Source organism: Pelophylax lessonae (assembly GCF_965119305.1).
Source record: "Pelophylax lessonae genome assembly, chromosome: 1".
NCBI lineage: Eukaryota > Metazoa > Chordata > Amphibia > Anura > Ranidae > Pelophylax > Pelophylax lessonae.
The window spans coordinates 824,033,125-824,054,756 of record NC_138768.1 but is presented as its reverse complement, the minus strand read 5'-3'; positions in this window follow the sequence as shown (position 1 = coordinate 824,054,756).

The following is a 21,632-nucleotide window of genomic DNA, read 5'->3' as shown; positions in this document are numbered from 1 at the left end:
AAGTACTAAGCAAGTGTCTATTCAGGAACTTTACCTCAGATTCATCTAGTGGCAAGGTGAAACTGCGGCCTAGCCGCATCTTCAGATAGAAGTCCTCAACATTGTGAATAGTTCAAGTTTTGGAGTATCCCACTCTTCCCTTCTCCCATCCCCATATAAAATAAAACAAAAACAACAACCCCTAGACTGATCACTGACTGAGCCGGAAAGTAAAGTGTTAAGATTCTGCATGCAGTTGCTACTGGTAACCCAGAGGGACCCGAAAAGGTGAGAAATCCAGCAGCCCTCAAGGGGGCAGTGCTACACAAGCGTGCCACTTTTTAGTCACATTTCTCAAGTTGCGATTGGCGCATGTGGCACCGTGGGATCTAATCGCTGGGGTTTCCCCCAACAGTTTGTAGATACCCAACTTAGACGGGGGGAGGGGGGGCGAGAGAGCCTGCTTAAGGTCTAACAGATTGCTTGCAGTGAAGTGGAGGGACACATGGAATGTTTTCGTTCTGTCCTCCATTCACACAGACACGACAGTACAAATTCCAATGGAGACTGATGTTGTTGAGAAGCCCCTCTGTGGACTTCAACGACCAGATGGTGGCGCCATACTTAATTTCCTGTAAGGTCAGATTCTGGTACAAGAAAGTGTCTGTTTTTTTTTTTTTCAATTGGTCCGGCTGAACAATTATGTGCTATACAAAGTGTCAAGACGAAGTAGATCCTTCCTAAAATTCCAGGAAGAGATCATCACTGTCCTTCTGTATCCAGGAGGTGCTGTGGCCCAAATTCACAAACCAAAGTAATAAAAAGTTACAAAAACAAAAAAAATAATAAAAAAAAGCCAAAAATAGTTGTCGTTTTATTGAGTTAATTTTCTGTTCTTACTCTACTCTTCTTCTTCTTCTACTCTTTCTACTTTTAATGTACTTTTTTAATATAGCGTTATACTGTAATGTTTTATTGTTACTGTTTTTCATTGTTAACCATTTTTTACTTTTCAGATACCAACTTTCTATGCTATTATAATGTAATGTTTTATTTTTACTGTTTTATTTGTAGCACAATTCCCATCTGTTTTGATGGATATGGGTCCCCCTGGGTTACCGCTAGCATCAACAGCACATTTAAGCATGTTCTCCAAGTGTGAGCACTGAGACAATGACCAGTCCAGTATCTTTGGGGTTTTGTATTTATTGTGTAACTTGGATAGGAGAAGGGATGAGTGGGATACTCCTTTGGCTTGACTATGCACAACTTGACGGAGACACTTGAAAAATGCTGTCTGGCGTTGACTTGACGCTGGCTGGATGCCTATCAACGCTGACTTGACGCTGGTTAAAGCTGGCTAAACGCTGGTTAACGCTGAATTGGCTCGTGACTGCTTTCTAGCTAAAGAAGTCCTCTTTGAGCTCCCTTAAGCACTCTTGCTGAGGTAGCTACTTGTGTGCACTGCTGAACAATTCAGGACCCACACTGGTGCCCCCTTTCATTCTCCTGTGTTCAGGGCTTAGACACTGGCACCCCCTTTCTAAGCCTCCTCTACTGGTTAGCTGGCTCCCAGATCTCTTTGACCTTCTGGAGTGGTCCCCTCTCCTAGGCAGACCCATGGGCATTTTTAAGTACTCACCACACTGTTTTTCCTGGAAACTTCTGCCCAGCAGCTCCACTCTGTCCACAGCAATCTGGATCCTTTTCTGCAGCCCAGCTCAACCTCTGTCCTCAAGGCCGACTGCCCAGGACACCGTCACTTGCTCTGACAGGAGGAGAGACAGTTGTCAGCCTCCTCCTGGGACTCTGCTTCCCGCCAAAGACACTGTGTCACATGCTCCCCTCTGACTTATATCCAATCCCAGGGTGCTGTCAGGCTTATTTTTGGGAGGTTAAATTTAAAAATAGAAATGAAATGTTATATTTTGTTCTGTATAGAAATATGAAGCAATGACATCCATTTTTGTTAGGTTACTGAAAGGTTAAATATCCTTTAACAAGAAGTGCCTATTCAACAGGTTTATACAGACATGCTGTGTTGACCTAAGGTAATAAATAAATAGCCTGTTGATTGTCTTTAGATAAAGTCTAAGACGCTATACAAAGGTAATCTTATCTGTGTGTGGAATCATAAACCTTAGTCAGTATTTTCTGTGCTTAAACCCATTTAAAAATAAGATTTACAGATACGTTATAATCTTATATGTAACATAATATTAACAATGAAATATATATATAACTAACATACATAGATATGTAGAAAACTGTTATATATTATAATTGTTTCATCCTTGCTAAATCTTAAGTTTTAACTGATGTGATGACTCATCACTGCATGTTTCTGCATGTAACATGAAAGACTTCATGTTAAACCTTTGTAAGTCTTAAAAATGAATCATAAACTTTTCTAACCTTGCTAGATTCTAGAATGTCTGAGATGGTAAGCTCTTTGTCAATATAAGGTGCAAAGTTTATTTGAAGATAAATAATGCTGTTATATTGCTACATGCTGAAGTTAAGAGCAACCCAATACTGCCATCTCTGGTGACTGACTACTACTAATTGAAGTCTTAGGTTAAAAAGTAAAATCCAATATATCTAAATAAGATATATTAAATATTAAAATGGTGTTGCCAGATTTAATCTTTATTTAGATACATGATGGATATTACATGGACATGTAATAGATAAGAGCATGGTTACATTTTATGTTGTTTTATGATATTCTTAAATGGAGAAATCCTATAGTTTTTAATATCCATATACTGGTTGACCAAGAGGTGTCACCCAATGACATCACCAGTTAATGGATAAGTTATCCCAACCAATGGGGATAATGTCACTCCCTCTGGGTTTAACTTATGGTAATTTTAATAGTCCTTTGTTCTATACCATATAAAAAGGCAACCCCAGATGTGAGACAGCACACATGACATTTTGCCCAATATATATCACACATACAACATACACGCTACTACAGCCATGCATAGACTCATCTACACAGACTCCATTTTGCTCCATCATGTATCTGAAACTTTGAGGGACGCCAAACGAAACTCCTCCCTACCTTGCCACCATCTTGAAAAGGCAGCCATCTTAAGGACTCTGGTAATGACCATTCTAAGCCATTTTAAATATGGTAAATATGCCTAGCTGTTTATTTGATTAATATTCAAAATAGTTTATGTACTTCCTTAAATGTTTTACATTTCATATTCAAGGGTAACGAGAGTACAATCCCAGCCGTATAAACCATATGTAGATTTTTCTCTAAAATGTTGATTTTTGTTTTTATAACATATTTTATTAATATCAGATTTAGCGCATATTGGCGTATTAGCCTATTCTCGCTTCATCTGCAGTGGCGTGACTATCAGGCCGTGCATTGCGCAGACAATTGTGGTCTGATTATATAGAATATTCATTTATGGTTTATACTATACCTGGAGAAAACGTAATCTTGCTTTATTTTTACTTTCATGATTGAGTTACACATCACATTGCATTTATTGTTTGAAGTTCATATTTTATGCAAAGTTATTTTTTTGTGTCATCTCAAGTTTGATCATTTATCGTGATTACATGTCTCATGAATAAATATTCTTATATATTCCATAATGTAGACTGTTTTCACTAAGATTGGTATATGCTTTTAAAAAGAAATTAATCAACAAAAGGAATTCGATACATATTGATTTGTGGAAATAAGTTGAGATTCTCCTTTCGGACAGATCTTTGCTTATTAACATAAATATATACTGTTATATTCAGAGCAGTATAAACATTCTGACAGTGCTTTGCAGCAAACTCTGCCCACTAAGAAAGCTATTAGCTCTGGTGTGCTATTGGCCAGGTTTCCTCCACTGTGCAACAAGAGCCCTCATTGGATACTGTGGGAAGACTCCCCAGACTCAAAAGACAACACCTGGGAACACATGAGAGCCTAAACTGGATGATCAGGCCCCCCTGATAAGCAGACCGGGCCATACATATGCTTTTCCTAGCACCTACCTAGGAGGGCGCTACATATTGTTAACCATTGTTTGCCTTGCAGGTAGGCCCATCAGCTGCCACACTGATTTATATATTCTGACAGCAACGGCGTTTGCGCTCAGCATATATGGAAATCTATGATGGCAGTTCTGTAGGAGGTGATTTCACCACCACAGTTAAAAAGAGCATACATGGCTTTCATCATGTATGCCCATCATTAGAAAAGTGGGTGGATGTTGGGCGGTCTAATGATGGGTATGCCACACATTTTCTGGCAGAGATTTCTTCATTCACATTGATCAATGTGAATGGTGGAATCTGTTAGATTCTCTTCTTTCGTTCAGCCCACAGGCTGCATGAAAAAATTAGAACACTACAATATATGCCCAACAAGGACCAGCAACGTACTGGTACATCGTTGGACTTTGAGTGGTTATACCAGGATGATGTCTGCAGATTTAGGCATCAACTTGGTATTGTTTTTTTTTTACAGCCAGTGGTCAGCTTACATGTAAAAGCAATTATAGCGGATAATTAGCCTCTAGACTGCTTTTACAAGCAGTGGGAGGGGACTTGCCCCCCCCCCCCCCCTGCCGCTTTTCATGTTTTTTATCAGGCTCTCCTGTCCCACCAGGTAACCCGAGAGTGCAGCCGGTGGTTCCATTATCTAACCATAGAGCTGATTGGAGACAAGAATGGCTCTAATCATCTCTGTGGCCTAAGATACCGGAATCTACAAGCGTTTCATGACTTCAGTTTCGCCATTGGGAAATTGAGAAAGCATCTTATCACACCAATCTTGGTGTGGTCAGATGCTTTAAGGGCAGAGGAGAGATCTAGAGTCTAATAGACCCCATTTTTTTTTAAAAAAAAAGTTTACCTGTCACTACAGATTGCTATCATAGGGGATATTTAAATTCCCTGTGATAACAATAAAAATGATAAAAAAAATGAAATGGAAGGTTTTAAAATAAACTCAAAAAGCTAAAAAAAAAATATAGCACCCCTGTCCCCATGCAAAGGCGATTGCAAGCGTCAGTCTAGTGTCATATGTAAACAGCAATTGCAGCATGCATGTGAGGTATCGCCGCGAACATCAGGTCAAGGGCAATAGTTCTTGCAGTAGACTTCCTCTGTAAGTCTAAAGTGGTAACCTGTAATAACTTTTAAAGGCTTTTAAAAATGTACGTAGTTTGTTGCCGCTACACGGGCGTGCGCAATTTTAAAGCATGTAATGTTTGGTATCTATGTACTTGGCATAAGATCTTATTTAAATTTTACCAAACAATTAGGCATTATATAGTGTATTTGTGCATTAAATGTTAAAAATGTTTTTTTTTTTCGCAAAAATTGCGTTTGGAAAATCTGTGAGCCAATACTGTGTGACAAAAAAAAAATTGCAACAGCCACCATTTTGTTCTGTAGGGCCTCTGCTTTAAAAAAAATGTATAGTGTTTGGGGTTTCAAAGTAATTTTCTGGTAAAAAACTAATATTTTTTCATGTAAACAAAAAGTCACAGAAATTGGCTTGGTCTTCAAGTGGTTAGAAGAGTGGGTGATGTGTGGCTAAGATTGAGCATAAAAATGCCAGGACAGTTCAAACAGCCCCCAAATGACCCCATTTTGGAAAGAAGACACCCAAAGCTATTTGCTGAGAGGCATGTTGAGTCCATGGAGTATTTTTTATTTTGCCACAAGTTTTGGAAAATTATAATTAGATTTTTGTTTGTTTTTGTTCACAAAGATGTCATTAAATGATATATTGATCACACATGCCATGGGTATATGTGAAATGAAACCCAAAAATACATTTTGCTGCTTCTCCTGAGTAAAGGGATACCATGTGTGTGAGATTTTTTGGGAGCCTAACTGTGTACGGGACCCCAAAAACCAATCACCACCTTCAGGTTTTCTAAGGGCGTAAATTGCTTATTTTACTTCCTCTCACAGTTTCGGAGGCCCTGAAATTTTAAGATAGCACAACCCCCCCCCCCCCCCCCCCAAACAACCCCATTTTGCAAAGTAGATACACCAAGCTATTTGCTGAGAGGCATGGTGAGTCCATGGAAAATTTAATATTTTGCCACAAGTTTCGGGAAAATTATTATGTATTTCTTTTTTACAAAAAGTTGTTACTAAATGATATATTGCTCACAGATTCCATGTAAAATACATTCCACTGCTTCTCCTGGGTACAGAGATACCACATGTGTGAGACTTTTTGGCAGTCTAGCCATGTGCAAGACCCCAAAAACCAATCACCGCCTTCAGGCTTTCTAAGGGTGTAAATTGTTGATTTCATTCCTCATTATCTATCACAGTTTTGGAGGCCATGAAATGCCAAGATAGCACAACCCCCCCCCCCCCCAAATGACCCTTTTTGGGAAAGTAGACACCCTAAGGTATTTGCTAAGATGCATGGTGAGTATTTATTTATAAGGAAAAAAGGAAATTGCATTTTTTATTTCTTTTTTCAATTTTCAAAACTTTGTGACAAAAAGTGAGATCTGCAAGACACTCAACATGCCTCTCAGCAAATAGCTCAGGGTGTCTACTTTCCGAGTTCTAGTTCTCCAGCACAAAGGTAGGTGGAAATGGCGATTGAAAGCTATCAAAATTCCTGGTTTAAATGACAGCCTTAGTTTTGTTCCCTTTTTGAAGATTTAATATTTTATTTTTTTTTTCCTTTTGCTCCAACTCACTGTATCATTATGAGTAATTTAATTTACTATAATTATATATACAGTAATGAAAAATCTCTTTTCTATTTACTCTGCATGGTACTGTAGTGTGAGGGTTTGTCCAGCCCCCAGGTTACTGGCTACTATTACATTGGAATACTTATTAGGACTCGCGTTGCCTCTATCCTCAATGCTTTTGGTATGTGGGGTTTTTGGTATTTTTATATAATAACATGCTTATCTCCAAAAAACTGAAAAGAAGATGTATACCACTCAGGTGGATCTATATCCACAGTCAGCCGTGGGTACTGGACCTCGGATTGCCACCGGATAACAGGAGAGAAAGTGGCCGCACACCAAAACGATGACTTGATAGTAGCAAAGACTTATTTGTACAAAGCTGGATACAAGGTACAACAGAATGGAAATGGTAGATGCGTATCACATGACCAACAGCGTGCTTGTTCACTAACAATAAGGTAGTGAACAAGCACGCTGTTGGTCTTGTGAAACGCATCTACCGTTTCTATTTGATTTGTACAAATAAATCTTTGCTACTATCAAGTCATTGTGTTTGTGTGCGGCCTCTTTCTCTTCATGCTCATCTCCAGCCGCCATGGTATGCAATTCCATGCGCTTTCACAATCATGTCATTATGGTGCATGCACCATCTGCGTGATGATGCTGTGGCAGATGCACACACAAACGGGGGAGGGGGGGGGGCACTCAGTTGCTGCCAATTAAAGCCATGGTGGCAGCCCATATTCTCAGCTTCTGAAGAAGCCGGCTGAGACTGGCGAAACCAGTCAGGGCCACCTCCTCACTATGACCCAAAAGACACTTTATGGGAAGGATACAACCTGCAATGGATGCCTCTTCTATTGGCCATAGGAGATCCACAGGCAACAGGGTTTGATAAGTATATCTTACTTCTTATGGATGTGGGATCTTCAATGTCTTCAAATCATATCATGACCTTCATGGATTACAACTATCTTTGGAACTGTGATTGGGGGTAATAGAACACCGTTTTCCCCGTCAGTGTTGTCACCTTTACAGTGCGAGGGAGGAATTCAAGGCATGGAGGTTTGTTTTGGTGAAACAGACAATATCTGACCTTCGGTTGGGATCTCAGCATTACTGCGCCATTGGAATCATAATCACACAGCCTCCTCTAGACCACTGCAACATTCAAACCCTGTTTGGATATATCCCACGTTGCAATTATCACTTTGCTCCTCTTTACAATCCCATATTAACTGCGTGAATTTCTCTTATTGGCTATATCCAAGTACTGTGACTCTGGTGCAGAGACATCAGGTTAAAGAACAATACCATACTGTTATGTTTGCAGGACCCTCTATCCAGTATTACCATACCCTGTATATATATATATATTCCCATCCACTGGCAGCACTAGCTGGGGTTCAGGGTACAATAATTTTACAGATACCTTGGGGTCATAGACATGCTCATGAGGTGGACATTGGCTTTTTAATAGTATGAGTGTTTATTGTGTGATGTGGTACCAGTTTTATTTCTAGCTTTTTCATTGATTGACCTAAATAAACATTTTTCTAGTGGATACAGTGAGTTGAATCAATTATTATATTGTTTTGTACGTAGGAAAGTTGAGCTAAATCAGGTTTTTTTATTCTCAGTGACTGTGTTATGTTCTTTAAAGATAGCTCATATCTCATTTACACTAAACTTTGAGCTTTGTGTTATTTTGCAATACATTTCAGGGTAGTATCTTGAGGGTCATTAAATGTTATTGTCTATACCACTGTCAGAGCTCCACTTCTGAAGAGACGGGGTACTTATACCATGAAGGAATCCTGTTGTTTATTCTCCCTTTCCTCTCCAGTTAACCAATCATAAAATGTTCACTGAATACTAGGTGTACTGTGAATGGATAAAGGGGAACCTGTCATTTATCCACCCCTCCTCTCCCTCTGTCCAGTCACATATTTCCTTTTATAAAGTGAACAGAATACAAGATGTTTTGTGTGGTAAACGGGAGAGGAAAGATATGATAAATGACAGGATCTCTTCACTATACCAGAGTAGCATCTCTTAGACATAACACTGGAAGTTCAATACAGAAAATAGTATCTGAGAACAAAACTAGGATTTTTACCTACACACCTAGGATGACTATTATTAGAGGTAACATATTTGTATACAGCTAGATACTGAAAAAAAAAATCTATTTTTCCAGGAGTTCTGTTTTAATAAATCTCTGGGATAAGTGTATATTTCCTCGTGTTTTTTCCCTTTAAACAAATTCTTTTGAAAAGCAACTACTGGATCATGGGCTCAGATTTGGGCACCATTTTAGAAAAAATACCTAGGAATTTTGCAGAGTGTTCTAACGCTTCAGAACTTTATCTTTAATTTTAGTAGGGTGAGAGGATGTTTGTCCATCCTGGCAGCCAGTTTTCAGGTCTATTGTACAGCAGCAGCTGTTGAATGAGACAAAAGCTTCTGTGATTGATGGTAGCCACCTGCTGGCTGCAAGTGGTAAATGGGAAAAATGTATATACTTTTTTGTATATGTACAAGTTGTATTCAGATTGTATATGCATAAATGAAATATAATATTTATAGTTACTCGATTAAATCCTATGGGAAGTTCCTGATTTTTAATGCTGCATAAAGGCTGCAGTCTCAACTCACTACAATTCAGCCCAGGTCATATACAGTAAATTAAAACATTTTTAAATAAAAAAAGTAATTAGGTTGATTAAAACAAATTATTTAGATCCTGAGAAAATAATTATAGACATACAATATGTTTTATTTATGAATTGTATTAATTGGCAGCTCTGAACAGATATTTTTCAGAGTTTTTTTTTTTTTGTCTTTTTCATTTTCAGAATAGTTATCGGAGCAATTGAACATATTTCCTGATATTGTTATGTTGTGCAATGGTGATCATCATTGTAGGCACATGAGGTGTAAAACATAAAACCTAGTGGATTTGCATTGCATAATTTGCATGTTTCCTGATCTCCATATGTGATGTCGGGGGGTTTCCCCCCCTAATGATTGCAGCTGTTATATAGGAGACATTGTACAGGTGACATCTCAGTAGTCTGTGTGTGTCAGTGCAGAGACATCAAGATGGCTTCTCAGGGGGTTCTGCTGCCTCTCATACTGCTTTATATTCAGGGTGAGACTTCAATAAAAAGATAAAAATGTGAGTACAATCCTATTATTTTGCTGTGAATACAGAAATGACTATTTTCTTTCCCATCCTCAGGATCCTGGGCACAGATTACACTGACACAGACTCCGAATGAGATCGCTGCAACTCCAGGACAGACAGTCACCGTCTCATGTAAATGCAGTTCTGGTGTCAGCACTGACAGGTTACACTGGTACCAGCAGAAACCAGGACAACGTCCAACACTGATTATCTATGGTACAAGCAACCTTCAGTCTGGAGTCCCAGCCAGGTTCAGTGGATCTGGATCTGGAACAGATTATACTCTTACAATCAGAGACATAAAAGATGAAGATGTTGCAGTTTATTACTGTCAGCAGTATATGACCTTACCTATCACACAGTGATACAGAGCCGTACAAAAACCTCCTTCCTCTATTTCTTCTACTTACAATGAACAATGTATCTTGTATAGAAAAGGCTCCATAGTCTGTGTCTGTCACTCCAAAAGACATCCAAATTAGTTTTCGGGTATTCTTCTGTTCTGTCATTTTGCTTCATAATCTGGATGAGACTTTTATATGGTGACATAGTATAAGGTTCAGTGAGAGTTGTATAAAATACTCAAGATTACAATGTGAAACAAATATTGCAGCTGTTACAATACATGAGGCCACAAGGCACAGTACAGCAGTGTTAATTTCATCGACTAAAACCGACTAAAACGTTTTCGTCGACTAACACAATTCAGATGACTAAAATACGACTAAAACTAAAATGGCATTTTAGTCTTAAGACTAAAATACGACTAAAACTAAAAGGGCATTTTAGTCTTAAGACTAAAATACGACTAAAATGGCATTTTAGTCAAAAGACTATAACTAAAACTAAATCGAAATTTGCTGCCAAAATTAACACTGGTGCATGCTCAAAGCTTAATACCATAAATAATAACATATTAGATTTTTCACTCCAGGACCAGCAGTAGTATATAATGAGTTCGGAAATTGTAGAGAAATGCTTAAATAATGCATTACAAATTACAATTGAACTACACCCATTCCATTATAGACAACTAAAACTAAAACACTTTCAGAAGACTAAAATGGGACTAAAACTAAAATGCCATTTTAGTCCTAAGACTAAAACTAAATTGAAATTTGCTGCCAAAATTAACACTGCAGTACAGTCTATAAGAAATGCAATAGATACAGAGTACAGAGAGGGATGACTAATAATCAGTATCTCACAAAAGTGAGTACACCCCTCACATTTTTGTAAATATTTTATTTTATCTTTTCATGTGACAACACTGAAGAAATGACACTTTGCTACAATGTAAAGTAGTGAGCGTACAGCTTGTATAACAGTGTATATTTGCTGTCCCCTCAAAATGACTCCACACACAGCCATTAATGTCTAAACCGCTGGAAACAAAAGTGAGTACACCCATAAGTCAAAATGTCCAAATTGGGGCAAAGTGTCAATATTTTGGGAGATCGCAATTATTTTCCAGCACTGCCTTAACCCTCTTGGGCATGGACTTCCCCAGAGCTTCACAGGTTGCCACTGGAGTCCTCTTCCACTCCTCCATGATGACATCACGGAGCTGGTGGATGTTAGAGACCTTGCGCTCCTCCACCCTCCATTTGAGGATGCCCCACAGATGCTTAATAGGGTTTAGATCTGGAGACATGCTTGGCCAGTCCATCACCTTTACTCTCAGCTTCTTTAGCAAGGCAGTGGTCGTCTCGGAGGTATGTTTGGGATCATTATCATGTTGGAAAACTGCCCTGCGGCCCAGTCTCTGAAGGCAGGGGATCATGCTCTGCTTCAGTATGTCACAGTACATGTTGACATTCATGGTTCCCTCAATGAACTGTAGCTTCCCAGTGCCGGCAGCACTCTTGCAGCCCCAGACCATGACACTCCCGCCACCATGCTTGACTGTAGGCAAGACACACTTGTCTTTGTACTCCTCACCTGGTTGCCATGACACAATCTGAACCAACTAAGTTTATCTTGGTCTTAATAGACCACAGAACATGGTTCCAGTAATCCATGTCCTTAGTCTGCTTGTCTTTAGCAAACTGTTTGCAGGCTTTCTTGTTCATCATCTTTAGAAGAGGCTTTCTTCTGGGACGACAGCTATGCAGACCAATTTGATGCAGTGTGAGGCGTATGGTCTGAGCACTGACAGGCTGACCCCCCACCCCTTCAACCAATGCAAGCAGCACTTATACATCTATTTCCCAAAGCCAACGTCTGGATATGACGCTGAACATGTGCACTCAACTTCTTTGGTTGACCATGGCAAGAACTGTTCTGAGTGGAACCTGTCCTCTTAAACCACCGTATGATCTTGACCACCGTGGTGCAGCTCAGTTTCAGGGTCTTGGCAATATTCTTTTAGCCCAGGCTATCTTTATGTAGAGCAACAATTCTTTTTTTCAGATTCTCAAAGAGTTCTTTGCCATGAGGTGCCATGTTGAACTTCCAGTGACCAGTATGAGAGAGTGAGAGCGATAACACCAAATTTAACACACCTGCTCCCCATTCACACATGAGACCTTGTAACACTAACGAGTCACATGACACCGGGGAGGGAAAATGGCTAATTGGGCCCAGTTCCAGTTTGAACATTTTCACTTAGGGGTATACTCACTTTAGTTGCCAGCGGTTTAGACATTAATGGCTGTGTTTTGAGTTATCTTGAGGGGACAGCAAACGTACACTGTTATACAAGTTGTAAACTCACTACTTTACATTGTAACAAAGTGTAATTTTGTCAGTGTTGTTACATGAAAAGATATAATAAAATATTCACAAAAATGTAAGGGGTGTACTCACTTTTGTGAGATACTGTAATAAACCAAGCAGTACAGTACAAACAGCTACTTGCACTTGCCTTATGACAGGGCTCTCTCACAGTGGGGCAGACTAACTCTTGCAGTCCAGATGATCTGCTAGAGGGATCCAAGGACCAGATCCATAGCCAAGTGGCAGAAAAAAGTCTCTGATCTGGGCACAAAGCAAATGGCTGTAGGCACAGGAGCACCCAGCTTCAGGCTCAGCACTCTGGACATATATAAAGTCTTCTCAGTAAGCTGAGTGCAGTTGTGCTCTGCCCTGGCTGTCTGGTAGTAAAAGTAGATGACCCGGCACCTGGCAAAAGATCACATGCCAATCATAGCCAAACATTAAAAACAAAGACAATAAGACCTACAGCATACACTTATATTTTACAACAGCAGCATTGTAATGACAATACAAACAATAGTTATATGTGACAATCCTAATAAGCCCTTTGTTAAAAAAATCTCCTTTTATGTTCTGCCAGTCTGCTGACATCTCTGCCCACAATTTCCCTGCATGCTTTGCAGCTTCTCCTCTGCTGTTTACTTTAAAATGTTAAGGACTATATGTCCCATGGTATCTTGCTGCATGCAAGCAGTGATTTCTGCACTGACTCTGCCTCCTTAAACTCCTCCCCTCAGCACATCTGTAGATCAGAAGGCAGGCTCTGTGAAATGTGTGCCACAGCAGTGCCTACTCACAGGACATAGTGACTAACAGGAGATGACTAACAACTCATGGGGCCCCTGGGCAATAAGAGATCATGGGGCCCCCTTTGTCCCTGCCCACACTCAAGCAACACCCACGCAAAGACCCACCTACATCTTGCACTGCCCACATGTGTTCGTCACAGAGGTTCCCTACACTATGTTCAAAATAAATATTTATTATAGAAAAAAAATAAATAAACTTACAATCAATAAAGTGCGACAATGGTACATTTCCAAAATTAAGGTTTTCATAAATTAACACAACATAACAGGTGCAACAAATGTATTCTAAGCTAAACAGTTTAATAAAAAAAGATGCAAAAAATAAAAAGCATTGGACAGCGTGTTACAAAATTATGGCCCTAGAATTGCTCTCACTCTGACGTTCCTGATGATGCCATACATATATGGCGCCATTATTGTTTACATTCATGTCCTCATCCTACATGACACCCTACATGGGTGTGCTTTACATTTTTTAAAAATAATTTTTATTTACTTTAATTTTCACTGACCACCAATGTAAGGGGGACATTCCTCCCATCAACCACCATTGTAAGGCGCATTCTTCCTACAGGCCACCAATATAAGGGACATTTTCCTACTGACCACCAATGTAAGAAGAGTTCTTCCCACTGACCACTAATTTAAGGAGCATTCTTCTCACGGACGACCAATGTAAGGAACATTCTTCTGAATGACCACCCATGTAAGAAGACGAACAAAAAAAGGATGCAGGACCAGATAAGCCAGAGAGTATGGCGGGCGGCGTTTTATGATGATAGTGAACACTAGGGCTTATGCATACCTTATGTGGCTATCATCTTGGACTGCTGTTTATGAAACCTATGACTCTTAACCTATGACTCTTAAAATGCCTTAGCTGATAGATGGAGCCCTATGCGATTTCATTGCTTTGCACACTACACAGTAAGTTCTTCATCCTTAGCTAAGCCTGGCGATCATCCCTCAATATTCTAAACATATAGTTCCATCTATTTTCCCGTGATGTGTCCCCGCCACCTCTCTGTCTGCCTTGGTGCCCCTGTGTCTGGCCCCAGAATGTACTTTGCTCTACTCGTATGATCCCCTGCAATATTTGTTGCTCTACCTTGCCCTATCAGGTCCTGAAGTAGCCTTGTTACTGCCAAAAAATTGATCTGGCAGAATGGGTTACCAGAAGCATACAACCTTACAAGATGTTATGCTTTTTGACATTTATTTATGATCTTCCGGTACCTGAGTAGAGTCTATGCAAACAATTATTGGTGGATCTATTTTAGATTATATGTTTGTGCTTTTAGAAATTTTGTACAATAAAATTTACACTTTTTATTATACCTTTGTCTCCCATGGCTGAGCCTTTAAAGGCCGGTTAGTTAGGCGGGTTCTGTCTTTTCTGGTCCTGCATCCTTTTTTAATTATACTTTGCGGATGTGGCTTTAGCCAAAGCCCTGTTTCTGATGTCCATGTAAGAAGACATTCTTCTCACTGACCACCAATGTAAGGGGAATTCTTCTCACTGACCACCAATGGAGGGGGCATTCTTCTCACTGACCACCAATATAAGGAGCATTCTTCTCACTGACCACCAATGTAAGGAGCATTCTTCCCACTGACCACCAATGTAAGGGGAATTCTTCTCACTGCCACCAATATAAGGAGCATTCTTCTCACTGCCACCAATATAAGGAGCATTCTTCTCACTGACCACCAATGTAAGGAGCATTCTTCCCACTGACCACCAATGTAAGGAACATTCTTCCCACCAAAGTGCATAGATGTCAGTATTATAGGAAAAGGACTCAGTGTACAGTGCTATATATAGGGAATAGAACTCACTAAGTTGTATTCCCTATATATAACACTGATCTCTGTAAACTGAGTGCTAGTACCTATAACACTGATATCTGTACTACAATGAGTGCTATTCCTTATATGTAACATTGATAGCTGTACAGTCAGTGGCATTCAGTCTACAGATATCAGTGTGCACTCAGTGTACTAGTGAATAGCACCTGGTAGATGGGCACTGGTCAAGAAGGAACACTCTTTCAGCCTGACTTATAATAAGAGACACACACTAAACTGCTGTGATTAAACTAAACTGTGTGATCAGGGCAGCCTGACCACCAACATACCCCAAATCTGCCCTCTGGCCAGGGGTGTACACAACATTTGCAGTTTGGGGATGGTAGAACCGCATATTTGATCCCTATTCCCCCCCCCCCCCCCCCAACAGCACCCTATTTAAGTGCAGTGGCCAGGAGTGTACACATGCCGCAGCAGGAATTATACACACAGTCACACAGGTGTAGCGCCTGCCAAGTGTGACCCATTCAAGTGAATGGGGCCACTCTGAAAATGCTCTGCAACTGTGTGCAATGCATGCAGTTGCTGCATGCTAGTGTGGGATCCAAGGGTTTAAAGCAGGTAGTGAGAAGGTGATAAAGTGCCTCCTTTACCCCCTTGGCCGCTATACTGCACAAGGTTGCAGAACGCTTGCAGAGCAGCCCCACTCACTTGAATGGGTCACACTTGGAAGGTGCTTCATCTTTTAAGTCTGACATGGTGAGTAATTCCTGCCGTGGCATGTGTACACCCCTGGCTGCTGCAGTTAAAGGGGGTGTGGTGGGGGGGTGAGAAAAACAGGGCTCAACTATGGGGTTCTACTGCCCTCAAACTGCAAATGTAAGCAAGTCCTTACTGTCCTGAGCCCCCTATCATAGTTCCTTTTTAGGGGACCCCTGGAATGAGGACAGAGAGAGACCTGTGGTAGGAGGACAGAGAGACACCATGGGAGGAGGACAGAGAGGCGCTGTGGTAGGAGGACCAAGGGGTGCTGTGAAAGGAGGACAGAGGGACGTCATGGAAGGAGGACAGAGGGATGCCACGGAAAGAGGACAGAGGGACACAGAGTAAAGAGGACAGGGGAACCCCGTGGGAGGTGAGAGGGATGCCATGGAAGGAGGACAGAGGGACGCCATGGGAGGAGGACAGAGGGACGCCATGGGAGGAGGACAGAGGGACGTCGTGGGAGAAGGATAGAGGGACACTGTGGAAGGAGGACAGAGGGACTACATGGGAGAGGGACAGAGGGACGCCGTGGGAGGAGGACAGAGGGACCCCGTGGAAGGAGGACAGAGGGATCCCGTGGAAGGAGGACAGAGGGACGCCGTGGGAGGAGGACTGAGGGACACTGTGGGAGGAGGACAGAGGAACACAGTGGGAGGAAGACAGAGGGACACTGTGGGAGGAGGACCGAGGGATGCTGTGGGAGGAAGACATAGGTATGCCATGGGAGGAGGACAGAGGGACGCCTTGGTAGGAGGACAGGGAGATCCCGTGGGAGGAGGACACAGGGACCCAGTGAGAGAAGGACAGAGGGACACTGTGGGAAGAGTAAAGAGGACAGGGGGACCCCGTGGGAGGAGAGAGGGATGCCATGGGAGGAGGACAGAGGGACGCCATGGGAGGAGGACAGAGGGATACTGTGGGAGGAGGACAGAGGGACGTCGTGGGAGAAGGATAGAGGGACACTGTGGAAGGAGGACAGAGGGACTACATGGGAGAAGGACAGAGGGACGTCGTGGGAGGAGGACAGAGGGACCCCGTGGAAGGAGGACAGAGGGACCCCGTGGAAGGAGGACAGAGGGACCCCGTGGAAGGAGGACAGAGGGACGCCGTGGGAGGGGGACTGAAGGACACTGTGGGAGGAGGACAGAGGAACACAGTGGAAGGAAGACAGAGGGATGCCGTGGGAGGAGGACCGAGGGATGCTGTGGGAGGAGGACATAGGTATGCCATGGGAGGGGGACAGAGGGGCGCCTTGGGAGGAGGACAGGGAGATCCCGTGGGAGGAGGACACAGGGACCCAGTGAGAGGAGGACAGAGGGACACTGTGGGAAGAGTACAGAGGGACCCCGTGGAAGGAGGACATTGGGACCCCATGGAAGGAGGACAGAGGGACCCAGTGGAAGGACAGATATTTGATCCCCATAACCCCCCCCCCCCCCAACACAACGGCACCCTATTTAAGTGCAGTGGCCAGGAGTGTACACATGCCACAGCAGGAATTATACACACAGTCACACAGGTGTAGCGCCTGCCAAGTGTGACCCATTCAAGTGAATGGGGCCACTCTGAAAACGCTCTGCAACTTTGTGCAATGCATGCAGTTGCTGCATGCTAGTGTGGGATCCAAGGGTTTAAAGCAGGTAGTGAGAAGGTGATAAAGCGCCTCCTCACCACCTCCTTTACCCCCTTGGCCGCTATACTGCACAAGGAGGACAGAGGGATGTCACGGAAAGAGGACAGAGGGACACAGAGTAAAGAGGACAAGGGGACCCGTGGAAGGAGGGCAGAGGGACTCCATGGGAGGGGGACTGAGGGACACTGTAGGAGGAGGACAGAGGGACGCCGTGGGAGGAGGACGGAGGGACACTGTGGGAGGAGGACAGAGGGATGCTGTGGGAGGAGGACATAGGTATGGCATGGGAGGAGGACCGAGGGACGCCTTGGGAGGAGGACAGGGAGATCCCGTGGGAGGAGGACACAGGGACCCAGTGAGAGGAGGACAGAGGGACACTGTGGGAAGAGTACAGAGGGACCCCATGGAAGGAGGACAGAGGGACCCAGTGGAAGGACAGAGGGACCCCGTGGAAGGAAAACAGAGGGACCCCTGGAAGGAGGACAGAGGGACGCTGTGGGAGGAGGACGAGGAACATTGTGGGAGGAGGACAGAGGGACGCCGTGGGAGGAGGACAGAGAGACGTCGTGGGAGGAGGACAGAGGGACACCGTGGGAGAAGGACAGAGGGACGCCGTGGGAGGAGGACAGAGGGACACCGTGGGAGGAGGACAGAGAGACGTTGTGGGTGGAGGACAGAGGGACGCCGTGGGAGGAGGACAGAGGGAAGCCGTGGGAGGAGGACAGAGGGACGCCGTGGGAGGAGGACAGATGGAAGCCGTTGGAGGAGGACAGAGGGACGCCGTGGGAGGAGGACAGAGGGACACCATAGAAGGAGGACAGAGGGATCCTGTTACTGTGTCCCCCTCAACTGTATCCAAAAACTATATACAGACCTCAAATTATCAGCATGGCTTTTGCAGTGAAATTTACATCCTCCCGGGCTCCTCCTCCTGTCTGTGTACATCAGAACATTGATGCGGAGGAAGCGGAGGAGGATCCTCAGTGAGCTGTGTGCGGCTGCCAGGGGGGAGAGAGGTGTCTCCTGCCACAGAAGGGCGATCACCGCATGTGGGACTCGGGGCGGCAGATGTCCCATCCCGTGTGACCCCCCAACATTATAACATAATAGGGACCCGAGCTGTCTCAAATGTTGGGTATTAGTTAGAGGTGATCCCCCCAAGATGGGAGGGGTAACGTTGACCAACTAGTTCTCCAGCACGAAGCTAGGTGAATATGGGAATTGGAGGCATCACAATTCCTGGTTGAATTGACAGCCTTAGTTCCCTTTTTGGAGGATTTTTTTCCTTTTCCTCTAACTCACTGTATCATTATGAGTAATTTAATTTACTATAATTATATATACATTAATGATAGTCTCTTTTCTATTTACTCTGCATGGTACTGTAGTGTGAGGGTTTGTCCAACCACCATGTTACTGGCTACTATTACATTGGAATACTTATTAGAACTCACGTTGCCTCTATCCTCAATGTTTCTCCCCCTTGTGGGGGTCTTTGGTATTTTCATATAATAACATGCTCATCTCCAGCCACCACGGTATGCAAACCCATTCGCTTTCACAATCACGTCATCATGGTGCATGTGCATGAAGGTGGCTGAGACTGGCAAAACCAGTCAGGACCACCTCCTTACCATGCCCCAAAAGATACTTTATGGGAAGGATACAACCTGCAATGGATGCCATTTCTATTAGCCATAGGAGATCCACAGACAACAGGGTTTGATAAGTATATCTCACTTCATATGGATGTGGGATCTTCAATGTCTTCATATCATATCATTAACTTAATGGATTACAACAACTATCTTTGGAACTGTGCTTGAGGGTAATAGACCACCATTTTCCCCATCAACAATGTCAGCTTTACAGTGTGAGGGAGGAATTCAAGGCATGGAGATTTGTTTTGGTGCAGCAGACAATATCTGAACTTCGGTTGGGATCTCAGCATTATTGCACCCTTAGAAGTTTGATTACATAGCCTCCTCTAGACCACTGCAACATTCAAACTCTATTTGGATATATCCCACATTGCCTTTATCACGTTGCAACTCTCTACAATCCCGTATGAACTGTGTGAATTTCTCTTATTGGCCATATCCAAGTACTGTGACTCTGGTGCAGAGACATCCAGTTAAAGAGCTATACCGGACTGTTTCCTTTGCAGGACCATCTATCCAGTATTACTGGACCCTGTATAAATATTCCCATCCACTGACAGCACTAGCCAGGGTGTTCTGTTCTCGCTACACGTTTGCACCTGGTGTGTACGTAGCTCAACATACAGTTTAACCACTCTACCACTGGAGGATTTTGCTGTCTTACGTCTGGGCCACTTTTTGCGATTCGGCACTGTGCGAATTTAACTGACAATTGCACGGTCATGCGACGCTGTACCCAAACGAAATTGACGTCCTTTTGTTTCCCACAAACAGAGCTTTCTTTTGGTGGTATTTGATCACCTGTGCAATTTTTACTTTTTGCGCTATAAACAAAAAAAGAGCGTACATTTTGAAAAAATAACAATATTTTTCACATTTTTTTATATGAAATTTCCCCCCCAAAAAAATGTAAAAATCAAAATTTTTTATCATTTTAGGCCAATTTGTTTTCTGCTACATATTTTTGGTAAAAAAAAATCGCAATGAGCGTATTTTGATTGGTTTGCGCAAAAGTTATTGTGTTTACTGAGGGAAAGATTTCTGTCGTTTTTTTTTTTTAATGGGTAATGGCGGCGATTTTTTTTTGCGGGACTGCGACATTGCGGCGGACAGATCGGACCCTTGACTGACATTTTTGACACTTTTGGGGTTACCAGTGACATTACTACAGTAATCAGTGCTATACATATGCACTGTTACTGTAAAAATGACACTGGCAGGGAAGGGGTTAATTTTATTGGAGAGGGAGGGGTTAATGTATGCCTGGTGCTTACTGACGTGTGTGGGGGGAGGGGACTGAGTGACTCAAGGACAGATCGCAGGTTCAGCTATGCTGAACCCTGCAATCTGACCCTGTCTGTCACTTCGGAGATCCGCCCGCTTTGTTTACACAAGCGGGCGGATCTCCAGACTCGATTCCCTGACGATCGGGGAAGAGCGGCGGCGATCGCCGCCGCTCCTCCCCTGGCCTGACTCCCGCTGTGACTGAATACAGCGGGAGCGAGCCTACGGCGGCGCGCGCGTGCCACCGAGAAGGGGGAGTGTCTGCCGACGTAGGTCTACGTCGTCAGACCTACAACAGCCACTTTGCCACAGTAGAGCTCTAGTGAGCAGACGGCAAGTGGTTAAACCTTGAATCCTAAATAACCAGACTGTCTGTAACTTCGGGTCTTTTTTACAATAAACAGATCATATAAGAATAGGATGTACACAGGATATGATATGGTGAAACTAGAAATAAACAGGTAAATGAACATATAATAAGTACATGAACATAAACAAGTGTCCACTGTATATACAGTCAACAGTCCAGCGATGCTGCCTCAGAAGGATAAGGATTTCCTCGGGAACATGTGGTGTGTTCTAATGGAGACTGTAAAAAAAGTTGAAGTGGAGCTAGTTACCAGTGATACAACAGGAAATGTGTAATACCATAAAATACTGTCCATCAGTAGTCTTTGTTAGAGTGGCATCTTGTGGACAATGTTGGTATTGCAAGTCCAAAGGATATTATATTTTCCTTATAGGCTGAAGGCATGACACAGGGGTTCAGGGTACAATAATTTTACAGATACCTTGGGGTCATAGACATGCTCATGAGGTGGACATTGGCTTTTTACTAGTATGAGTGTTTATTGTGTGATGTGGTACCAGTTTTATTTCTAGCTTTTTCATTGATTGACCTAAATAAACATTTTTCTACTGGATACAGTGATTATTCAATATATTGATTTGTACGTAGGAAAGTTGAGCTAAATCAGGTTTTTTTATTCTCAGTGATTGTTCTTCACAGATAGCTCCCATCTCATTTACACTAAACTTTGAACTTTGTGATATTTTGCAATACATTTCAGGGTAGTATCTTGATGG